The sequence below is a fragment of the Manis pentadactyla genome, chromosome 2, assembly GCF_030020395.1.
Source record: "Manis pentadactyla isolate mManPen7 chromosome 2, mManPen7.hap1, whole genome shotgun sequence".
In the NCBI taxonomy this organism is placed as follows: Eukaryota; Metazoa; Chordata; class Mammalia; order Pholidota; family Manidae; genus Manis; species Manis pentadactyla.
The window spans coordinates 212,380,541-212,402,826 of NC_080020.1; positions in this window are offsets into that span (position 1 = coordinate 212,380,541).

Here is a 22,286-nt window from a genome sequence, read left to right on the forward strand (position 1 = left end):
AACTGAAACTTTATACCTCGCCCCCCACTCCAACTCCACCCCACCCATCCTGTTTAATTCCTATCCCTTTTTAGCTTCCACAGCACTAAGTATGCCTGTATTATGATCAATATCCTACTTATTATACTTGCTTACATAAAAGTGTATGTGAAAGCATTGTCTTTTCTTTTGGCTTTCAGCCCCTTGAAGGCAGGGGCCCTGAATGCCAACCTCACTGTTATATCCTTAGTATCTAGTGGTGGACCAAGCACAGGATTGCTTGGTAAACATTTGTTGAATGAGTTGGCCTCTCTGGCTCTCCTTTCCATGCTCCCTTTCCTGAATATTCCTTTTTCAATTTACATTCTTTCCTTAGGCAAGTTAATGGAATAAAACAAATGATAGCATGAGTTTTTCTGTTTCAGGAGCCATTCTGTCTTTTAAAGAGATGGCTTATCTCTGCTCCTATTTATTATGTGTTGGTTTATACTTTAACTCTCAAAGGGCAAGTTACCCCCCTATCAAAATTCTGAGAAGCCTCATTATTGCATCTTTAAGGTTGCAGGAACATGAACTCATCTCCCAGGGGTGCATCATTTTCCCAGGGTACCATTCCACTGAATTGGTATGGACTGTCATGTGAAAGCAGTGTCTAACCATGTTCACCTGTTCAGGCAAAGGCAGTAGAGGTGGGTTCTGGTTCAGCTCTGACACTAACTGGCACCTAATCTTTAGTGCTGAATTTCAGCAGAAAAAATCAAACTCTGAGTTGTTAACAAGACATGAGTGCTCTCAGCCATCTTAAGTAATAGAATAGGCCTATGCTGTGGTTTAAAAAAAAAAAGGGCCAAGTTTCCAGTGATTTCAAACAAAGGTTTGTGTATTGTTTTGTTACTTGTTCACTGAGGTTGGTGGGGGCTTCTTGACTCAGAGACATGATGGATGTGCCATGTCACTTACCTCAGAAAGATGGAAGCTTGGCCCTCTGGAGCATCCCTAGTTGCCAATGGCAAGGAAAGTGGGGAAATAGAGAATTGTGCATCAACTTTTACATGCTGCCACTTGGAAGTGACACACATTTTTATTCACACCTTCCTGGCCAAAATGCATCATATGAGGGGCATGGAGGTATAATTTTACTGTTTTCCAAGTAAGGGAAGAACATGAAATACTGGCAAACAACACTAATGGTTCTCACAGTAGACATGGATACAAAAGAAGATGACATGTAGCATCTTGAAATGATGTGTGTGCTCAAAGGTAGGCAGCAAAGAAGCATAGGGTTTATAGTAGCATGCCCACAGGGGAGGCAGGGTCAGACCAGGACTGGAGAAGAGGCTCTGAGAAATTGGCCAATAAATAATCCAGAACCAGGCAGGCAGCAGGACCCAGGGACAGCACAATCAGGTGTTAGGGGATCTGAACAAGGTCCCAATCACTTCCTGCTTCCTTACTCAGGTGAACATTCTTTGAACTCTTGTAAGGCTGTCCCCTCATGGCATCTTAAAGGTGTTTCTCAGCTCTTGATGTGACCCAGTCCCTTCAGTGACAACCACACAGAACTGGTGGAAGGCTAGGAGGTCTCAGGGCATCCAGTGTGGGACTTGCTGTATCAGTTAGGAGAAGGAACCCCAGCAGCACATTTAATACAAAGAATTGCTTATTAGGTATGAAAGAACTGCAAAAGCATAAAGGGAAGGCTAAGTTAACATAGAGAGAGGACTTATCACTCCTAGATCTTGGGGGCAAGAGAAGGAGTTGGGATTAGTGAACATTTACAGATTTAGAGGAAGGGGTACTGCTCAACCTGCGCGGGTGTCGCTAAGCCAAGAGGAATGGCCCATGGACCTGGGACTCACATCTCTTGAGGAGTAAGTGCCACCAGCTGGTGCTGGTGCTGGCCAGGGCTGGTGTTCGTGAGGCAATGTGATAAGACTGGTTCTCCAAGTGCCCAAGTTCTCCAGTTACCTGCTGCTGTCGCACGTTTCTGCTGCTGTCAGGTGCAGCAGTGGGGGTGGTGGTGGTGGTCCTGGTACTTCAGGAAACAGGAAGCAGCCTGGAGGAGCAGCGCCCTTCTCTTCCCCCAGCTTGCAGAGTCCCTCTAGAGTCCCCTTCCACCAATGGCAGAGCAGAGTCCCAGCCCCAGCCTCACAAAGCAGGAAAGAAAGCTGTATTTGAATCTGAGAGAAAACAGCTTACTGACAGGTATACTTTCTCTGATAGACTTTCTTCAAGAAGGAAGACTTATTCAATAAACTTTGAAGCAGCAAATATTTAATATTAATTAATTCTCTGTGGAAAAAGGGGAGTACAAATAAGGAAACAAAATAATGTTAACGTAGCATTACTTTAACTCCCTTAAAGCAAGTTGAACTTTCATGCACTTATTCCTTTGAAACGAGAACCATTTGAGAAAAGTAGAGGATAATTATTGTTTCCATTTTACAGATGAGGGACATGGAAAGAGAAACATAGAACATAAAACAGAAACATAGATTTTTTTCAGGGTCAATCTGAAATGGAAATGGAAATTGGTAAATGTAATTTTATGCTTTGGTGCCCTTAAATTGTCACATCTTATAAGAAAAATCTGGCAGTTACTCTGTTTTAAAAAATATTTGTATATACTTGTATTTTTAGTTTAGTTGTCTTAAGCTACAAGTATATATCTATAGAAAACAAAACCACATTAAAATAAGTACTAAATTTTGTTTTTTTGGATATTGTTTTACTTTTAGGGAAAAGGAACTATTCTCAGGCAGTGAAGCAGATTAAAGAAACAATATTTTAATCATAGCAGTTTCACAGGCTAATGATTCAGGAGAATGTTTAGATGGGATTAGGCCAAGGTACTTTAATTTTTTCCAGAAAGGAAACTTTTCTATATAGATTGTCTGTTTTACTTTTTAACCCTGAATCACTTCAAAGTTCTTCAGAATAAGATAGTTTAGTTATAAAGGATACAATTTAACTTGTATAGATATTTGTAAATTAACTTGTGGAGGAAAAACACTACTTCCTTCTCAACCCCCTTCCGTTGTCATAAGAACAAAGTAAAGGAAAAGAGCAGTAGCCTTTTTGGTAGGTCAGCTTTTTCCCCAGTGTGAAAGCTCATCCCTGGTTGTGTTCACCTGTTCAGGCAAAGGTGACAGAGGTGGGTTCTAATTCAGCTCCGACACTAACTGGGTTTTTATAATGGCTGCTTAAAAATCCTTGTCAGACATCTGTGTCATTTTGGTGTTGGCTATCTGCTGTTTGTCTTTTCTCAGTCAAGTTGAGATCTTCCTGGTTCTTGGTATGTTAAGTAATTTTTTGATTGAAACTAGGATGTTTTGAGTATTATGATTCATGACACATCGCGTGTTTTAGCAAGTATTTTCTGACACTGCTTTTTGGGGAAGAGGGGACATTGCCTCGGCACTGCCAGGTGGGGATAGAAGTTCAGGTTCTCCTCCTGGCCTCAATGGATACATGGTGAGGAGAAAGACTCCATGCTGGGAGCTAAAGGTCCTCATGTGGCCTCCACTGACACCATGGTGAGGGCATGCAGTGGGCGGTTAGCCTCATTATCACTGAGTGGTGGCATGAGGTCCCACCTGTACTAGGCCTCCTCTGATCCTCTGACACCACCCCAGCAGGGAAAGGGAGGGGTGCCTTGCTACGACCCAGTGGAGGCAGAAGTCCAGGATCCTGATGTCATCTCCACTGACCACTCCCCATGGTCCGGGGGTGCTTCTTACTGATCAGCAAGAACAAAAATCCCAGCTTACCATTTTGCCTTCTCTGATACCACACCAGGTGGGGGTGGCCGAGGAAGGGAGTTGAGGTTGACTGGTGAAAGTAAGACTCTAGACTCTCCATTGGCCTTTATTGGTGAGGTGGCAACATTTTTTTTCAGTGATATTTGGCCGGAGTAGCGTGGTGTTTGCCTAAAGTTTTCTGTTTTGCTAGACGGTCCCTTTTTTGGCCCAAGGCGAGAGAGAACAGGCTTTTCTTGGAGCTTTTCAGGTCACCAACTTGTCCGGTGCTCAGTCTTGAGGCAAAAAACTCAGAGACCTCACCATTGTGTAGTTTCTTAGGTCCTGAGGTCCCTAGTCTGTCTCCCTTTTTCTTTCTAACTTTTAGAGTCTTATGTTTAATATCTAGGGTTTTTATCTGTACTTAGCAGGAAAAAGGAAAAAAAATGTCTCCATCTTTTTGGAAGTGGTAGTCCTAGGGTCAGTTTTCATTCTAGCAATCTCAGAGTCTCTGATCCTGGATCCCTGTCGAGTTAATTATGGCTTCAGCGCCCCTATGGTGCCTGGTGCCTCAAAGGTATTTGGCCCAAATGACTGCACTGATGGCTGTGTGACTCTGCTGATGTGAGTCTGATCCTGATTTCCTACATGCCCTGACCTAGGTAACTAGAAATGAAGGGTCCTCAAATTCAGAGCATTCTTTTCTCTTTCCTTTACCACTCACCCTAGCCCTGTTTCTTATCTTTTGCCCTTTTCTTTTACTCTTTATTTTCCTCCTTTCTTTTTCTCCTCTCATTTTCATTCTTTTCTTCTTCTTTTTTTAGTTGACTTGTAGAAAGATATCAGGCGAGCCCCTTTGAGTGCACATTTTTGTCTTTTGGGGGTGAGGAGACTTGGGCATTCTTCTGTTGTGCTCCTCATGTTTGTTCTGCCCAGGGTGTCTCAGGTTCTTACCAGTGAGGGTCTTTCCTAGCAGGTACTTAAATAAGGTTGAAGGATTGAAGTCCGCAGGTATGCCAGCTAGGGTAGCTTTGCAGCTAACTTTGTTGAATATTGCCACCTTGTGGAACAAGAAGGAAACTCAGATGAAAGAAAGATTCAAGGACAAAAGGATATTCAAAAATATGATAAAGATGTCCCCAGAGTAAACTGCCCTTCCTGGATGATGACTTTCTTTCCTTGATGCTGTATAATCATTTCAACCAGTTTGTGATTCTTATTCACATATATCCTTTTGAAAGAGAGTGCTGTAGGAAGCATAAAAAGTAGTCATTGGAGTTCCAGAGAATTAGGATTGAATGTCAGCTAAGCCTCGTAGAAGCTATATGACCTTGAGAAAGCCACCTGACATCTCTGAGCCTCTGTGAAAGACGGAATCATTGTAGGGTGATTCATAAGAAGGGCCAGGTAAGGGGAAAGTGCCCGGGGAAATGTTAATATCCTTCCTGCAGTGCTGAAGGAAGGAGGGTCCACATGTGAAGCACTGAGAGGCTTTAAAACATTAAAGATGTCCATGTGGGTGGGTCTGGGGGTCATGGCTGCACCGAGATGCACGGAGTCAGAGGAGGAGGGGCCTGGCATTTACTGAGGTATAAAGTACCAGGTACTGTGCTAGGTATTTAAGTGGTTTCCTTTAGCCTTCCAACGACCCTGAGCAAAAGGCACTATTGTCCTTACTTTATAGGCAGGAAAACAAAATCTTGTGAGGTTTTTAACTCATCTGTCTTTTTTTTCCTTTTGTGACATTCATCTGACAAGTGTTGGCAAGGATAGTATTCCATTGAATTTATCTTCGTTTACTCCTAGGTTACCTAACATCAATCTTTGGATCTGCTAAAAGGTAAAGGTGAAAAGGCTAATAATTTGGCTGTTGCCCACTGGGTTCCATTTCTTCCACCATCTGCTATGAGGGTGAAATAGAGGGTCTCAAGAGATTGGAGTCCTGGGCAGAAGTGGGAAGAGAAGGGGACTGAAGAACTTGGATGAGCTGGAGAACCTGGAGAAGTGAGATCTAGAGGGAGGTTTGTCTGGCTGGGGAGGGCTTTTTGGGGATCAGGGCTCTTAGGTATTCCTGGAGACCTACAGAGGGGAAGCTTCTGTGCTGGGGGGCCCTGGGAGATACTGGGAGATTAAAGATGTTGGGAGTACTGTGACGGAGCAGTCTAGGAGACCTGAACTGTGCTGGAGGATGCTAGAACCACTGTTGTCCTTGACAATAAGTTGCTTGACTGTATACATGGGGACATCACACTGGCTGAAGAGGCCTGGTGGAAACTTTTAGGTTGAAGGGTGGTCTGGTTACAGAGGCATTGCTGGAGCAATAACAGTGTGGGGAAAGGTGGGAACAGTCAGAGAGGGAAAGAAGTCTTTAACATTTGTGTAGCACTTGCTAGTTTAAATAAGTCCTCTGACATCTATCATTTAAGCTATCATTTAACCATCAATGTGTGTTCAGTCTACTATGAGCCCCGCACTGTGCAAGACACAGAGGTTCGAATAAGAAATGAGACATACCCTTGCTCTCCTAGAGCTTACAGCCATCATTACATCTCTGTGAATTGAGCAGATCAAGTATGATCCCACTTTCTAGATGGAAAAACAATGCTCAGCAAGGTAAGTGACTGGCCTGTGCGTGGTAAATTGGGACCTGGAACTAGGTTTGCTTGCTCAGGGGACCAGAGCTCCTTGTAGTATTCCATGCAGACTCTACCTACATTTGGGTCTGTTTTGAATTTGGGTCTGTATTTGAATGTCTTTGCCACTTTCTATTTCTATTCCCCTCAATTATGTTTGAATAGCTTTTCTGGAATGTTCCAGAGTCCTGCATATAAACCACCCATTCTCTCTTTTTCACTTATTTTAGCATGAGCTGGAGATTTCTTAAGCTGGCATTTTAATATAAAAAATTTGAAATAAGAGGAAAATCATAAATTTATGAACTATATTTACTGAGATTATAAGTATAAGCTTACTTGTATGTACATATATTTAAACACAAACACAATCAACCTTAGCTGAGTCATCTCCCTCATGTCCTTCTCCAAACTTCATGGCCAATCAGCATCCTTACTCTTTTGCATGCACTCTCAAATATCTCGCCCCCTTTTGCTTTGTAGTATTCTCAGAGCAAAACTCCAGCTCTGGTGGAATGTAATTCTGTCTTCTTTCTACCTGTATGCATGTGGCTGAAGAGGCTGGAAAAGTACACAAAACCATGCTCATTGATCTTACTCTAAATTCATGACTACAAACTTCAATGCGGCCCATGGCTCCTGCTCAGCAGTCTTATCCCATTTCCCTAACCCATTCACTGTCTCCCACACTCATGGGTGATATTTTGTTCATATTTTCTATTATTATTATTATTTTTAAGAATATTCATAGCAGCTTTGTTATAGCCCAAACTGGAAACAACCAATTTTGTTGTTTCCATCAATAGGTAAATAGATAAAAAATGGTACATCCATATAATGAAATGCTCCTCATCAGTAAAAGGAAGGAGCTATTGATACATGCAAGAACATGAATGAATCTCAAAACAATTATGCAGAGTGGCAGAAGCCAAACAATAAAGAGTAAAAACTGTATGCCTCTGTTTATATAAAACTCTAGAAAATGCAGGCTCATCGATGGTGTCAGAAAGTAAATCAGTGGTGGCCTGAGGGGTTGGAGGAAACCAGAAAGGGCTGAATGAAGTTGTTAGAAAGGGGCACAAGGAAACCTGTAGGAGTGCTGGGTATGTTCACTGTCTTGATTGTGGGGCTGGTTTCACAGGCCTACACATATCTTAAAACTTATAAAGTTGTACATTTTAAATATATGCAGTTGATTACATGTCAATTATACCTCAACTAAGCTTTAATTTTTTGAAATATAGAGTAATAAATCAAATTAAAAAATCTATTCAACCAATGTAAAGCCTGCTTCATGCTGACTTAGTATTTTTTTTTTTTCATCTGAACAAAGAGCTAAAAGACCTGAACAAAATTTGACCTACTGCTTAGGCATATCAAAATTACACATTAAAGTCTTAGTATTAAGGCGTACATTAGTATAATTATGTATTTACTATATTAAGATGAATTATACACCAAAATCTTAATGATACATTAAAAATCTGAGATCCTTGGATTTTTCTATAATTTAAATCAGGTACTCTGGAAAAAAAACTTTACGTGGTTTTGGTAATGGACACTGGAAACTGTTGCAGAAGGAAATGGTTTGCGTGAGGACCCTGTGAAAATCATGCTGACGTCTCCCACGCCAGGGGTGCACTCCCACTGACACCTGCTCCCTTCGGCCACACGGACTCCACATAAAGAAACTGCCCATGGCTTCTCATTTCCCTGCTATCTTGGCCACCCAAACGCCTTTTGCATCTAATTTAAATTTGGAGGCATTCTCCTCCCTTCGCTCTTTGCTCCCCATTTGACCAACTCCCTAGGTATTTCGGGTTATTTCTCCACATGAAGCTTTCCGTGATAACGTTCACTGCACACACGGCTGGGTTTCCACGCGCGGAAGGGCCGAAACTGACAGCTGGCTGGGCTGCTGAAGCTGAACACTGAGGCGGCGTTCCGACCGCGAGGGGAAACCCGTGCGGGCGGCTGAGAGCCGCGGGCCGGCGCTGCCCCCCCTCCGCCTGCCCCGCGCGCCCCTGGCGGCAGCGCCGTGCGCGGCAGGCGAGCGCGGCGGGCGTCCGGGCGTCGGAGGGGCGTTGGCGGGGCGGGCGCACGGCTCACGTCGGCCCGAGCTGAGCTGGCGGAGGCCCAGGCGGAGGCAGGGGAGCCGCGCGGCCCGCCGGACGTCGGGGTGGCTCTGAGCCCAGTGGAGGTGGGTCTCCGGGTCGCCGCAGAGGGCCCTCTGAGCAGACGACGCGCGGGCCTAGGTTTCCTCACAGGGATGGAGAACAAGGTCATTGCGAAGCCGTGGGCGTCTCGCTATCTGGGTTTGGCTGGAGCTGCGTGCACGGCTTGATGTGAATTCCTGACCCAGGAAAGTTCTAAATTTCCGTAGGTGAGTCCGAGGGCGCTGTGCCGCTGCCGGTGAGCGCCGGGACCCCACTCTCTGCTTGTAGGGTCGGGTCTGCCGCTTGAGCAGGCGCCGCCCGGGCCGGCCATGCCTGCGGCTCCCTCCAGCTGCGCAGCCCTGCGCCTGGGCGGCGGCTGCGTCGCTCCCCTCGGCCCGGCGCCCTTTCCCATGACCTTTCGCTCCCCACTGTAAGCTGCAGCACTACATTCTTACCCTCCTATTTCAAGGAGACAGTCGAAGCAACTAGAAGGGAACTGCCACCAGCACCCACCACCCACCACCACGTGTTCCCTCCCGTGACATCTGTAACCCTGTGCTCCCTCATCCTGTCTGTTCTCAGCTTATTTCCCAGGCTCACAAATTTGGCCAACTGGCATTCTATCCTGTCTCCTCGCCACTACTCAGGGGCAATGCTTTCTGCAGTTCTCTTCATTTCCAATCCCATTTCGACATTGCATTTTTCTCTTCGCTGGATCACTGTTGTTCGCATATGGGCAAGCTGTTTTATCCCTTTACTGTGTTATAAAAACTTACTTTTAACTCCAATTCCTCATTCAGACACTGCCCCATTTTTTTGATTCCCTTAAAGGCAAAACTTCTTGAAAGAGTATTTCTATACTCCTTTCTCCATTTCTCTCTTCCCAGTCCCTCCTAATTACCAGAAGACAGTATAAGAAAGTGCTATTTTTTGAATCCTACGGTCAGTCTTTGTTCTTATTCTAATGTATTATCAGCATCCCCCTTGAATGCTTTTTTTTTTCACGTGGCTTCAAGAACCCCACACTCTGATTCGCCTCCAGCCCACTGCCTGTTCCTCAGTGCCCTCTCTCAACCTCTTAACGTTGGAAGATCCTGGAGTTTAGTCCTTGGACCTCTTGTCTTTCCATACCATTCTCTTCATGATTTTCCAGTCCCATGTATTAAAAAACTATCTATATGCTAAACACTAAATTTTTATCTCTAGTCTAGACCTCCCCCCTGAACTACTTTTTGTATATTCAAGTGCCAACAAAAATGTCTCTACTTTACTTTTGGTCTTCTGTATCTAATTAATGACAGCTTCAATCTTTCAGTTCCCAGATAAAAATCCCTGGGGGTCACCTTTGATTTCTTTCTCTCTCTCATATGCCATATTCAATGTCAGTTATATGACTCCACCTTCAAAATATGTAACAGTAAAGTTCTATTGGCTCCATCTACAAAACAGAACCAGAAGTTGACCGTTCTTACCATCCATCTACAGTTCATCCACTCTGAATGAAATCTCCTTCATCTTTTATCTAGATTTTAAAAGCCTCTTATTAGGTTTCACTTTGGGTAACCTTGTGTTCTTACAATCTGTTCTCAATACAGCACCCTAAATTATCCTTTAAACCATGAATCAGTTGATGTCACTCTCTTCAGAATTCTGTAGAGGCCCCCAGTCTCCTTCAGTGTAAAAGCCAATGTCCGTACAATGGCTGGTGAGGGTCATACCATCTGGCCAGTTTTACCTTCCTGACATCTTCATCTACTGCTTTCCTTCTTCTTCTCTGAACTCAGTCACACTGGCTTCTTTGATTTTACTTAAGTATGCTAGATAAGTTCTCATGTTTGAGCCTTTGCAAGGGCTGTCCTCTCTCCTTGGTATGTTTTTCCGCCAATATCCATGTGCCTCATTTCCTTTCCTCATTTAAATCTTTGTTCAGATGTCACCTCAGGAGGGTTACCTGAACACTCTATTTAAAAGGACCACTTCTTCCTCAGCTCTGATTTTTGGTACTGCTATATCCATTGTCTACTTTATTCTTGTTCACGTTATGAGCTACCTTCCATAATACTGCACACATGCTTTATTTTGTTCGCTTTCTGTTTCTATTAGAATAAAAGCGCTAAGAGGGCAGGATTTTTGTCTGTTTTGTTTACTATTGTACCCCAAACTGTTGCTTATGGCATGTAGGCTGTGTACTGCAAACTTTCCAGGTAACTGTTCTGATTGACTACCAGGCCTGGTGTTGTGCTATGTGGCATTCCTGGCTATATTCCTGTTAGAACATGATGTGAACCGTTGTCCCAGGACTTGAGCAGTGTAGCCCCTTGGCAATATTCCCAGGGCCAGAGAAATGCCGAGTCACAGGGTAGGTGCTCAACAAATATTTGTTGACTGAGAGAACGACTAAATGAATAAATCTACTGAGGCTTCCTTTGTAGTCTAACTACAAGGCCTATTTTTATAAATGTTACAAATATCATAAATAAAATGACATTCTCTGTTATTGAATATAAAGTTCTAAATACATCAAATAGCAGTGTGACCATAAAATTTATTGTCCAAACTATGACACAGTTGAGAATGAAAGGGGGCACTATTAATGATTAGCTAGGGCAACAGGCATTGACCAGTACTGTCTGGGACAAATTGGGACACAGAGTCATTTTACTGATAGCTCAAGCTTATTAATTATATTGTTCTAATCTTCAATATCTTTGCATATCTCTGCTTGATTTATCAGCTTCTGAGAGGGGTATAATAAAGTCTCCAATGACAAGGGTTAATTTATTTTTCTTTATTTTGATATTCTTATATTTTAATGTATAGTTTGGGCCCCTTGAGCCCTTTTATACTTGTTTATTTTCATTCATTATAGGAAATTTATCTCCATTATTTCTTCAAATCTTTCCTCATTTTTTTCTCTTCTGCTGGGGTTCTTGTTTTCCAGATGTTGGCCTTCTATTATTCTCTACTTGGTAGATAATTTTTTAGGAATCTCTCTCTTACTTTTTCCTTCTTGATTTTGGAACAGTTTCTCAATCTAATTCTGAAACTAACCAAATCATTTTTTCAGTTGAATCCATTCTTCTATTTATTCTGCCTATTGTGATTTTTATTTCAACTATTATAATAATCAAATCTAGTACTTCTACTTTTTTTTTTAAGAATCATTTCCAATTTCTCTTTTGCATTACTGGTATCTTTACTTATTAGTTATACTTTTCATGATTACTTTAAAAAAACCTTGGTTCATTTGTTCTAATAATTCTATTTCAGATGAGTATGTGTTTCTGTTTGTTGACTTTCATCTGAGGTGGTTGTAACTCTCAGGTGTCTAGTTATTTCTGCCTCTGAGCTCAAGCTCCACTGGGGATATCAGCTACTCTATTGGTAATGTGTATTTTAGAGTGTTTTTGTTTGTTTGCTTTTGATGTTTTGAATAAATTGCATTGTAACAAAAAAAAAGTGAACTATTGCATATATATTCTTTGAGCTTTATAGAGACTTGCTTTATGGCTTCCCTAATATGTGGTCAGTTTTTGTAATAATTCAACATGGAATTAAGAATGCAATGCATATTCTCTTAATTGTTCTCTAATTGGGGAAGGGTTCTATAACTTTTCATGAGATCAAGCTTATTAATGTGTTACTGAAATCTTCTATAGCTTTGCTAGTATTTGGTCTTTTCAATAATTGAGAAAGGTGCAGTAAAAGATTTCACTATGATGTTGAATTTATGAATTCAGTCACTTTTTGCTTGACATGTTTTGCAGATAGGTTATTAGTTGCATACAAGTGTAGTATTGTTATATCTTCCTGAGAATTGAAACTTTTATCATTAGATAGTGACCTTCTTTATCTCTAACAATGTTTTCTGTTAAATTGTATTTTGTCTGATGTTATAGTACAGTTATCTCTCAGTTCCATCAGTTAATGTGTATCTTTTTTCAATCTTCTACTTTCAAATATTTTGAGTCATATTTTAAGGGTATCTCTTATAAATAACATATAGATGGATTTTGTTTGTCATCCAAAATAATAACCTCTTTATTTTAACTGCTGAGTGTAATTATTTTTTCTGTCTTTATGGTCCCTCATACTTATGTATCATTTTTGCGCTATTTGCCTACATTTTCAGTGCTTTTCCCTTCTCCTTTCTAAGTGATCTTAGGATTCATTTACCCTGTATGTTTAATCATTTTGTTTATACTGTTTCAGACTTTTTATGCTTTGTTTTAAAAAAATTTTCATTGTTTAATTTTTTAGTAGTTCTTCATATTCTAATATACACACTTGACTTAAAATATTAAATTACTGCACATTTTTATAATTTCCTGAAAAATATAGATATTATTTCACTTTAACTCCAATTGCCCTTTCTTATATTAGATATTTTATGTAGTATTTTTTTCTTCATTTTAAAACTCCAAAAATTAGGTATTATTACTATTATTTTACACAGGTAATATTTGTGTAGATTTACCCACATGCTCATCCATTTCTTTTCTTCTCACTTTCCTTTTCTGCAACACAGTTTCTGCTTCTTGAAGTATTTTTACACATTTCTCTAGTGAAGATAGTCAATGATAAAAATTCTTAGTATTATTTAGCTGAAAATCTTTATGGTGTGAAATATGGATCAGGTTTTTTTGTATGTTTGTTTTTGATATGGATATCTTTCCATTGGATTGCCTAGACATCTTTGTTGAAAATCAGTCAGTCACATATGTATATAAGGAACTATTATGTCTCTTTATTCTGTTCTACTTATCTGTGTATCTGTCCGTTCATTCATATCAAACTGTCTTGATTACCACAGCTTTATAGCAAGTTTTGAAATCAGGGAGTGTGGGTCCTCCAATTTTGATCTTCCTTTTCAAAATTGTTTTGGTTAATTTGATTCCCTTTGCTTTCTGTATAAATTTTAGTATTAGCTTATCAACTTCTGTAAAACAAAAGCCTATGAGGTTTTGATTTGGATTGTATTCAATCTGTAGATGAATTTGGGGAGACTTGACATCTTAACCATGAGTGCTTTAACCTTTAACTCATTTTAAAAGTACCATTTAAAATAGCACCAAAGAATGAAATAATTAGGTCTGAATCTATTGAAATGTGTGCAAGAGTTGTATGCTGTAAACTATAGAACAGTGAAGAGAGAAATCAAAAGGACCTAATTGATTGGTGAGATATACCAGTTATTGTAACAGAGATAATTTAATATTAAGAATTGTTAACAAGATATAAATTTGTTGATTAGTTTTCTAAACCAAACCAAAAAAAAAAGGACTCTCAAGTGTTAGAGAGGCAGCAAGTGCAAGTACCATTCCTAAAGCTGGGGAGGAAAGGTAAGAGGCTGTAAGTACTAAAACTTGGAAACTTGGAGGAGGGACCTCATAGGCTGAAATGTAGATCTCTGGGGAGCAGGTACTGCTCCCCTGGTGCTGGTGTCAGTGAGCTCTGAGGAAGGGTCTCATGGGTCTGAGATCAGCTGGCTGATGCTGGTGTCTGTGAGGGCGTGCAATGAGGCTGTTCTGCCAGAGCTGAAAAACTGCAAACTGAGTTCAATCGCTCCCTTGGGAAAGCACTTCTGCTGCCTGAGTGAAGAAGTGTGGCCATTCCTTTGACCTTTCCGTTCATGGCAGAGCATCTCCCAGGCGGTCGTAAACTTCCTGAGCACAGTGAGGGCACTGGAGGAGCCAAAGGAGGCAACCATAATAACGCCTGTGTCTTGGACGCCCTTTGGAGCCCTTGTCTGGTTTTTCATTGAATGAGAGACTTTGTGCTGGAAAATTTTAGAAATAATTTGAGGCTTTGATGATACCTTCCTCCAAAGATGATTTGCTTCAGATAGGTGATTGCGCTAGATGATTTAATCCATTTTGAATTTCAGTTGATTTGACACTTCTTTTGGTCTTTTTGGGGGCTGTTACTTTGACTTGAGGGTGTAACTCTGCTGGGCTCCCACCGAAAGCCTGGGGATCCGTTCAGGGTCCTGAACCCCACTCTCTATCTTCCCAGTCCTTGAGACTACCAAGAGTTTGGCTTTGCTTCTCAACTTCTTTGTTGCCATTTTCTTCCCAAACTTCCATATTCTCAGTTGGCCATTTTCAGCAAATACTGTGAGAGGAAAAAGCTTAGTTAAGTATTTGACTCTCACCTCTAGGCTTCTCTTTCTTTGAGGTCTTGCTTTAAGTTCTCACTGTTTTGGTAGCTTTCTAGTGTTGAAAAACATCTTTTTATTTCTCCCATGGACGATCATTTGAACTATTTCCAGGTTTTAGCCATTATAAATAAGGCTGCCACGAACATTTTCAGACAAGTGTTTTTGTTGATCTATGTCCTCTTCTATTTTTACTAATTTTGTATTTTCTATTTTGATAATATTAACATCTGAGTCATTTGGCATTTAAATATTTGCTTTTGTTGTTCATTATTTCCCAGTGATTTTTTGTGTGTGTGTTTTGGGTAATTTTTGATTTGATCATATTTTGCTGACTGTGGGAATCCTCAGGGGTTTAAGCTATTTTGCCTTTGCATCTGCCAGGTACCCAGGGTGATTTTGACTGAGAAGCACTTGAAGTTAATTTTCCCTTTGGAGTTCCCTGCATATAGATAGTGAATTTCAAACCCCTCCTATTGGAGGGAAGGCTGTGCTTATAAATTCCCAGAGAGCCTTTTTTCAACCCTGAGCTGTGGCCTGAAACAGGCAAATTTCCCTATTAGCGCCCACGTTAACATTTCCCCATAGCTCACCCCCTCCAAGGACGTAGCTCTTCAGAGATCCTAGATGCATGTGAGGTCTCACTTCTAGCCTCCACTGTGGGTCACTCAGCACCTGGTCTTGACTCTTCCATGGGATTGTTAAAACAGGGCTCCTAGGTTCTGGGCAGAGAATCCCAGGGCAGCCCAAGTGTCTGCCTCAGTCTTTCAGTTTCCACTTCACTTTAGACCTTGTAGATTTCCCTTGCTTTCCTGTGGGCTTAGCTATGCATTTAAAAGATGTTTGTTATATCTGCCCCATACTTTTAGATATTTATGCATGTAGCCCTCTTCCCCTGTGCCCACCCCACACTATCTGGTCACTTTCGCCAGAAGTACAAGTCCCCAAAATACTTTTTCACAGAGCCTGTTCTGCCTTCTGCAGGGAATATATCTGCTTCAGGCTTTCCATTTTCCATGGAAATGGAGTGAGCTGCAAGTCTGCTTACCCATCACAAAATCATGCATTGTGAGAGGGTTTTTGGATGGCATTTAGTGTTTGTTTCTTTTCAGCTGTCTTCCATCGGAAATGCCAGAGCTGTTTGTACCTGGCTTCCCTGACAGCTAGTTTTCTGTACAGATTTCTCATTCAGCTTCCTGCTTCCCCTGTCCCTGGTGGTGCCAAGTGAGTTCCAAGATGCCCCTTCCTTGCTCAACTTATTGGTTGCTGGTTTGGCCTTTTACCGTGTGTGCGGACTTCTCTAGAACTGTGCGCTGCCCAAGACCATTCTCTGCCTCTCCCCTTGGCTTACCCCGAAGGGCACTAACTCCCTATCTACTGGGCTTTGGGATTTAGCTGTTCCCTAGTTTCACTGAAGGTGAATTGTCTTCTTTCTTTCTTGTCCTTTTTGGACAGGAGACGGACAAGGTCTGGTGCCCAAAGGAGAGCACTAGCTGAGCTGCCCATGGCTGAGGGCTCCTGCCTGTCTGAAGCAGATATGCCCCTGTAAGGTCCTCAGTCCTCCTCAGGAAAGCTGTGCTCCTGCTGCACCTGGGCCTGTCAGAGCCCCATTCCATCCCATCCCATCCCATCCCATCCCATCCCATCCCATCCCATCCTGTGCCATCACATTGTGCTTCTCTGCTTCCTTTGCTAGATTTAAAAACTTTGTTGGTAAAGGACTGTCTTTTTTCCTTGTACAGTAGTGCCTGGCATACGGTGGGCGCCCCAGAAATATTTGTTCACTGAATAACTTTGGGATTGCTTAGAGTATGTATCTTAGTGTTTGGAACTCCAGATGTGAGACTCTAGATAATCCCCCATGTCTAAGGCATCTCTCTGGCTAAGTCCTGATGACGTGGCGTTAAGCAATGGGCACCTGCCTTGGGATCAGGAGACCTGGGTTTATAGATAAATCTGTTACTCTCACTGTGGCTTTGTCTTCTTTCCATAAAATGGGGCTGTGATGCTTGCCCTGCCTGCCCTACTAGGTTGTAGTAGGATCAAAGAAGGCAGTAATTGTGGAAGTGCTTTAGAGATGGCCGAGATGTCTCTTCATAGCTCTCACCATGGGGAATGAATTGCTGGTCACTGTGTTTCACAGAGCTGAGCTAATCCATCCCCTGCCCCCTCACTAACCACCCCTCAACCTGGCTTTCCCTCCTGACCTGTGAAACTGGAAGACAGCACTGGCTGGGTGATGCCTGGGACTCAGCATGTTTCCTGGGTCCTGATCGATAAGGGAGGTTGTTGAGAGCCTGGAGTGATCTTAATGACCACTGGGTGGCACTCTTGGCCTTAAAATAATATATTGTCCCCTGCCCTATAAATTTTCCTCGTCAGCCTTGGTTCTGGGCATTGAGCAGGGCAGGTCTCATATGTTCCATTTATTTCCAGGACGCATCCTTTACATTTTTAAAATTCCTGGCAGCAACACTTGGAGCTATCACCAAGCATCCGTTTGGGCCTGTCTTGCAGGTAAAGGGTGCTTGTGCAATTCTAATTTATTATTATTTTCACCTAATCAACACATGACCAGAAAGGTATGATGCCCATGGACAAAATGTTTGTAAATTGGATTTCAGGACCAAAAATAAGAAAACCTTTTGCAAGTCAGCACATTTGGGATTGGTCATAGCAAGTCCCCCACCACCTTCCTTCTCAAGTTTTTTACTGCTGAAAAGAATGTTCTAAAACCACTGCCTCAGGGTGACCTAGTTATTAGTTAAGCAGGAGGACGGGGGAGATCTCTGACTATACCCCACCAGAGTCTTCCATGTGGACAGAGCTGATGACCCTCTCGTTTCGCGTTTGCCTTTCCGGTGCTCTCTGGGGGCATTTACTCTGTTGGTTACTCACCCCTTTTAAAAACCTTTCTCCTGGTGTTCTTTCTAGTCTCTGATTGTCTGTTTTCAGCTGTTTTTCTGCTCTTCTGTACCTATGGTCTCTCACCTGTGGTCTCCTGGGGCATCATCCTTGGCCTTTGTTCCTTTATTCTGTACAATCTCCTCACCCCTTGGTTCCAAATCCATATTGTGTATTCCAAGTCTCTGCCTATTGCCAGCTTCACGTGGTGTCCTAAAGGTGTCCTGCCTCTCATTCACCAATTCCAACTGATTCCAACTGCCCACCCTGCCGCCACCACCATACCCTGCCTATGCAATTAGGAAGTCAGAGCTGTTTTCTGTATCTGAGTCTACCCTTCTCTTCATTCTCAAGGTGACTGACTTGATTAAACTGCCATTGACTTAAAAAGTACCATTGCTCTAAAAAGTACCTTTACTGAGGTATTTACATGCAATAAAAGTCTTTCACATTAGGTGTATAGTTTCATCACTTTCAGTGGACTCTCTCCCGCTCTGTAAAATTTCTTTTTCATACCTTGGTTCTCAGTATTCCGTCACTCGTAAAGTTCCCATGTGTAGCCCCTTGCAGTTGGTCCCCTGCCCCAACTCAGCCTCTGGCAACCACTGATCTGCTTTCTGTCCCTGTGTTTTGCCTTCTCTAGAAGTTCATGAAAACAGAACAAAATGATATGTATTCTTTTGTGTCTGACTTCTTTCATTTAACTTACTCATCATTTTTGACATGTACAACAAAGAAGCTTATCTCTTGCTCCAAGCTTCTCTTGTGATGCCACCTCTGTTCACCCTAATGTGGAAGCCAGAAATCTGGGTGTCAGTCTACTGAGGCCCCTGCCTCTCATTCACCAATTCCAACTGATTCCAGCCACCCACCCTGCTGCCACCACCGTACCCTGCCTGTGCAATTAGGAAGTCAGAGCTGTTTTCTGTATCTGAGTCTACCCTTCTCTTCATTCTCAAGGTGACTGACTTAATTAAACTGCATTGACTTCTTGTCTCTTCTAACTTCATGCCTCCAGCTGGGACCTCTTCAGTCTGCCCTTCTCAACCACCAGTGTGAACTTCCAAAATACAAATCTTATCTGACCACTTCCTTACTTCAGTGGTTGTCCATCACTTCTCAGCTTAGCAAATGCTACCCTCTGTAATTTTATTTCTTTCTGCTGAAATCACTACATCTTATTTTCCATAACTTCCTCAGATGCAGCCTGTGCTCAGCTATTGTGAGTTTCTTGCAAGGGCCATGCTCACTTATGCCTCTGTGAGTGTCATATGCTGTTTTGCACTAGCTAGTCACCTGGGATGCCCTTTCCCTTCTCCTTCACCTAGCTATTCCAACTTAGTCTTTAAGAGCCAAACCATATGGCTCCTGACTCTTTTCTCTGCAATGCCTTCGCTAGCCACAGCCCCAGATTGGGTTGGGTTAGGTGTTCCTCCATCACTGTCTATGTCATTAGTCATATCAAATTGTATCAGTCTATTTTTTGAACTAATAATCTCTCTCTCCCAGTAGACTAAATTCCTTGAGGGGCCTGTGTTCTGTTTGACTTTGTATTCTCTGTTCCTGGTGCAGGGCCAGGCACGTAGGTGACATCCAGTGAATGTCCTTTGAATGCGTAAGGTAGAATGGAGGGAGAGATCTAGAAGGGGAGGCAGGGGCAAGGGTCAGGAAGGTCTGGTGTGGAAAATGAATGCCCTGTTTTGTCTACAGTGAGACAATAGAGACCTGACAAAGGACCTCCAGAAGGGGAAGCTACTGCAGGTTGGAGAGCAATCTCTGAGTCAATGAAATGTTAGAACAATTTCATATTAGATTAACAGGAGAGCTGTGAGTTCCCTAAGGTCTTAATGTCTTCCACTTGCACAGCTGGGGCAAGTGGCCAAGGAAACTTTTGATTAGCTGAAGCTTTATGGGATGGAACATTTCCTGAGACAGTGCTCTTTTTTTTTTTTAATGAAACAAATGATTCTCAAAAGGAAAAAAGGGATAGTTATAAAAGGAAGCATCTTTCTTTCCCCTTCTAATAGATGTTCTTGTGTTAAATGATGTTGAATCTTAATAACATATTATCAATCTTGTCACAACATGAAACATGAGTTTTTGTTTTGCGTGGAAGATGGGCATTTGTTTTTAGTCAATATAGCCTAGAAGTTAAGAGCACAGGCTTTGGCCTCAGACTACCTGGATTCTAGTCCTGGCTGCACCACTTACTCTCTGTAGGACCTTGGACAGTTTGCTTAATAATTCTGTGCCTTAGATCTGTTTCCACCTCAGAGATTTAATGTATTAACCGATATAACCAACAGAAAGCACTTACCACACTATTGGTAATAATAGTGCAGCAAGAATGCATCCCATGTAGCTGGTTTTAACTTTGTAAAAGCCCTTCCATTTCATTCTTCAACAACCCTGTGAAATAGGCAGGGTGGCGATTGTTGTTCTTTTCTAATAGATGAGAAAACTGAGGCCCACAAAGGTAGGGTGATTTGTGAAAGGTCATAGATAAAGAATAAAAGACAGTCTCTGGATGCCAGCGAATGCTGCTTCTTATTGGTCCATGATTTACAGAGATGGTGGAATTGGAAAATCTGCTGGGTAGTTGAAGAGTGGGTATGGTGGAAGTCTCTCTCCTATTCTTTCTGGCTGGAGTTTGCTTTTACTGGGTTCTAGATCTTAAGGGGCTGAACACCAGCTGAGGTTCTTTCTACAAATTAGATTGTTGTGTGTCAAATCCTACTTACTGATTTTTAAAATGAAGCTTTTGTTATTTTCATTGATTTCTCCTTGGGATTATTTGTGTATATTTTATTTTCAAGTTTTCACTGATTAGAGCCAGAGTCCACTCCAATCTTTAAATACATATTTGTCGAGTAAGTACCTAGTGTGTGCCAGGAAATGGGCTAAGTGATTTCACATATATTATTTCATTTAAATCCTATAAATTATGGTAAATCATCTCCATTTAAAGAAAAAGGAAATAGAAGCTCAGAGATACTGAGCAATGCCCCCAAGCCAGTACAAGAAAAGGAAAATTATAGGTAGATCTCTTTCTTGGATAATGATACAAAAAACTCAACAAAATATCAGCAAATTGATGAAGCAATATATAGAAGTGATAATATATCATGATCAAGTTGGATTTATATAGAAAATCAACATTGGTTTAACATTTAAAAGTAAGCCAATGCAATTTACTGAATTAAACGCAATAATGAAAAGCTATCTGATAGTTTAATAGATGAAGTACAATGTTTGATAAAGCTCAATAACCATTTATGATTTAAAAAGAACCTCTTATCCTTGCCACGGCAATCAGACAACACAAAGAAATAAAAAGCATCCACATTGGTAAAGAAGAAGTAAAACTGTCACTGTTTGCAGATGACATGATACTGTACATAAAAAACCCTAAAGAATCCACTCCCAAACTACTAGATCTAATATCTGAATTCAGCAAAGTTGCACGGTACAAAATTAATACACAGAAATCTGTTGCATTCCTATACACTAATGATGAACTAGCAGAAAGAGAAACTAGGAAAACAATTCCATTCACAATTGCATCAAAAAGAGTAAGATACCTAGGAATAAACCTAACGAAGTAAGTGAAAGACCTATACTCTGAAAACTACAAGACACTCATGAGAGAAATTAAAGGAGATACAAATAAATTGAAACACATTCTGTGCTCATGGATAGGAAGAATTAATAGTGTCAAAATGGCCATCCTGCCTAAAGCAATCTACAGATGCAATGCAATCCCTATCAGAATACTGATAGCATTCTTCAATGAACTAGAGCAACTAGTTCTAAAATTCATGTGGAACCAAAAAAGACCTCAAATAGCCAAAGCAATTCTGAGAAGAAAGAGTAAAGCTAGGAGGATTATGCCCCTTGACTACAAGCCCTACTACAAAGCCACAGTAATCCAGACAATTTGGTACTGGCACAAGAACAGACCCATAGACCAATGGAACAGATTAGAGAGCCCAGATATCAACATATATGGTCAGTTAATATATGATAAAGGAGCCATGGACATACAATGGGGAAATGACAGCCTCTTCAACAACTGGTGTTGGCAAAACCAGACAGCTACATGCAAGAGAATGAAACTGGATTATTGTCTAACTCCATACACAAAAGTAAACTCGAAATGGATCAAAGACCTGAATGTAAGTCATGAAACCATAAAACTGTTAGAAGACAACATAGGCAAAAATCTCCTGAATATAAACATGAGCAACTTTTCCCTGAATGCATCTCCTCAGGCAAGGGAAACAAAAGGAAAAATGAATACATGGAACTACATCAAGCTAAAAAGCCTCTGTACAGCAAAGGACACCATCAGCAGAACAAAAAGGCATCCTACAGTATAGGATAATATATTTGTAAACAACATATCCGATAACAAGTTAACATCCAAAATATATAAAGAATTCACATGCTTCAACACCCAAAAAGCAAATAACCTGATTAAAAAATGGGCAGAGGATATGAACAGACACTTCTTTGAAGAAGAAATTCAGATGGCCAAAAGGCACATGAAAAGATGCTCCTCATCACTAATTATCAGAGAAATGCAAATTAAAACCACAATGAGATATCACCTCACACCAGTTAGGATGGCCAGCATCAAAAAGACTAAGAACAACAAATGCTGGCAAGGATGCAGAGAAAGAGGAACCCTCCCACACTGCTGGTGGAAATGTAAACTAGT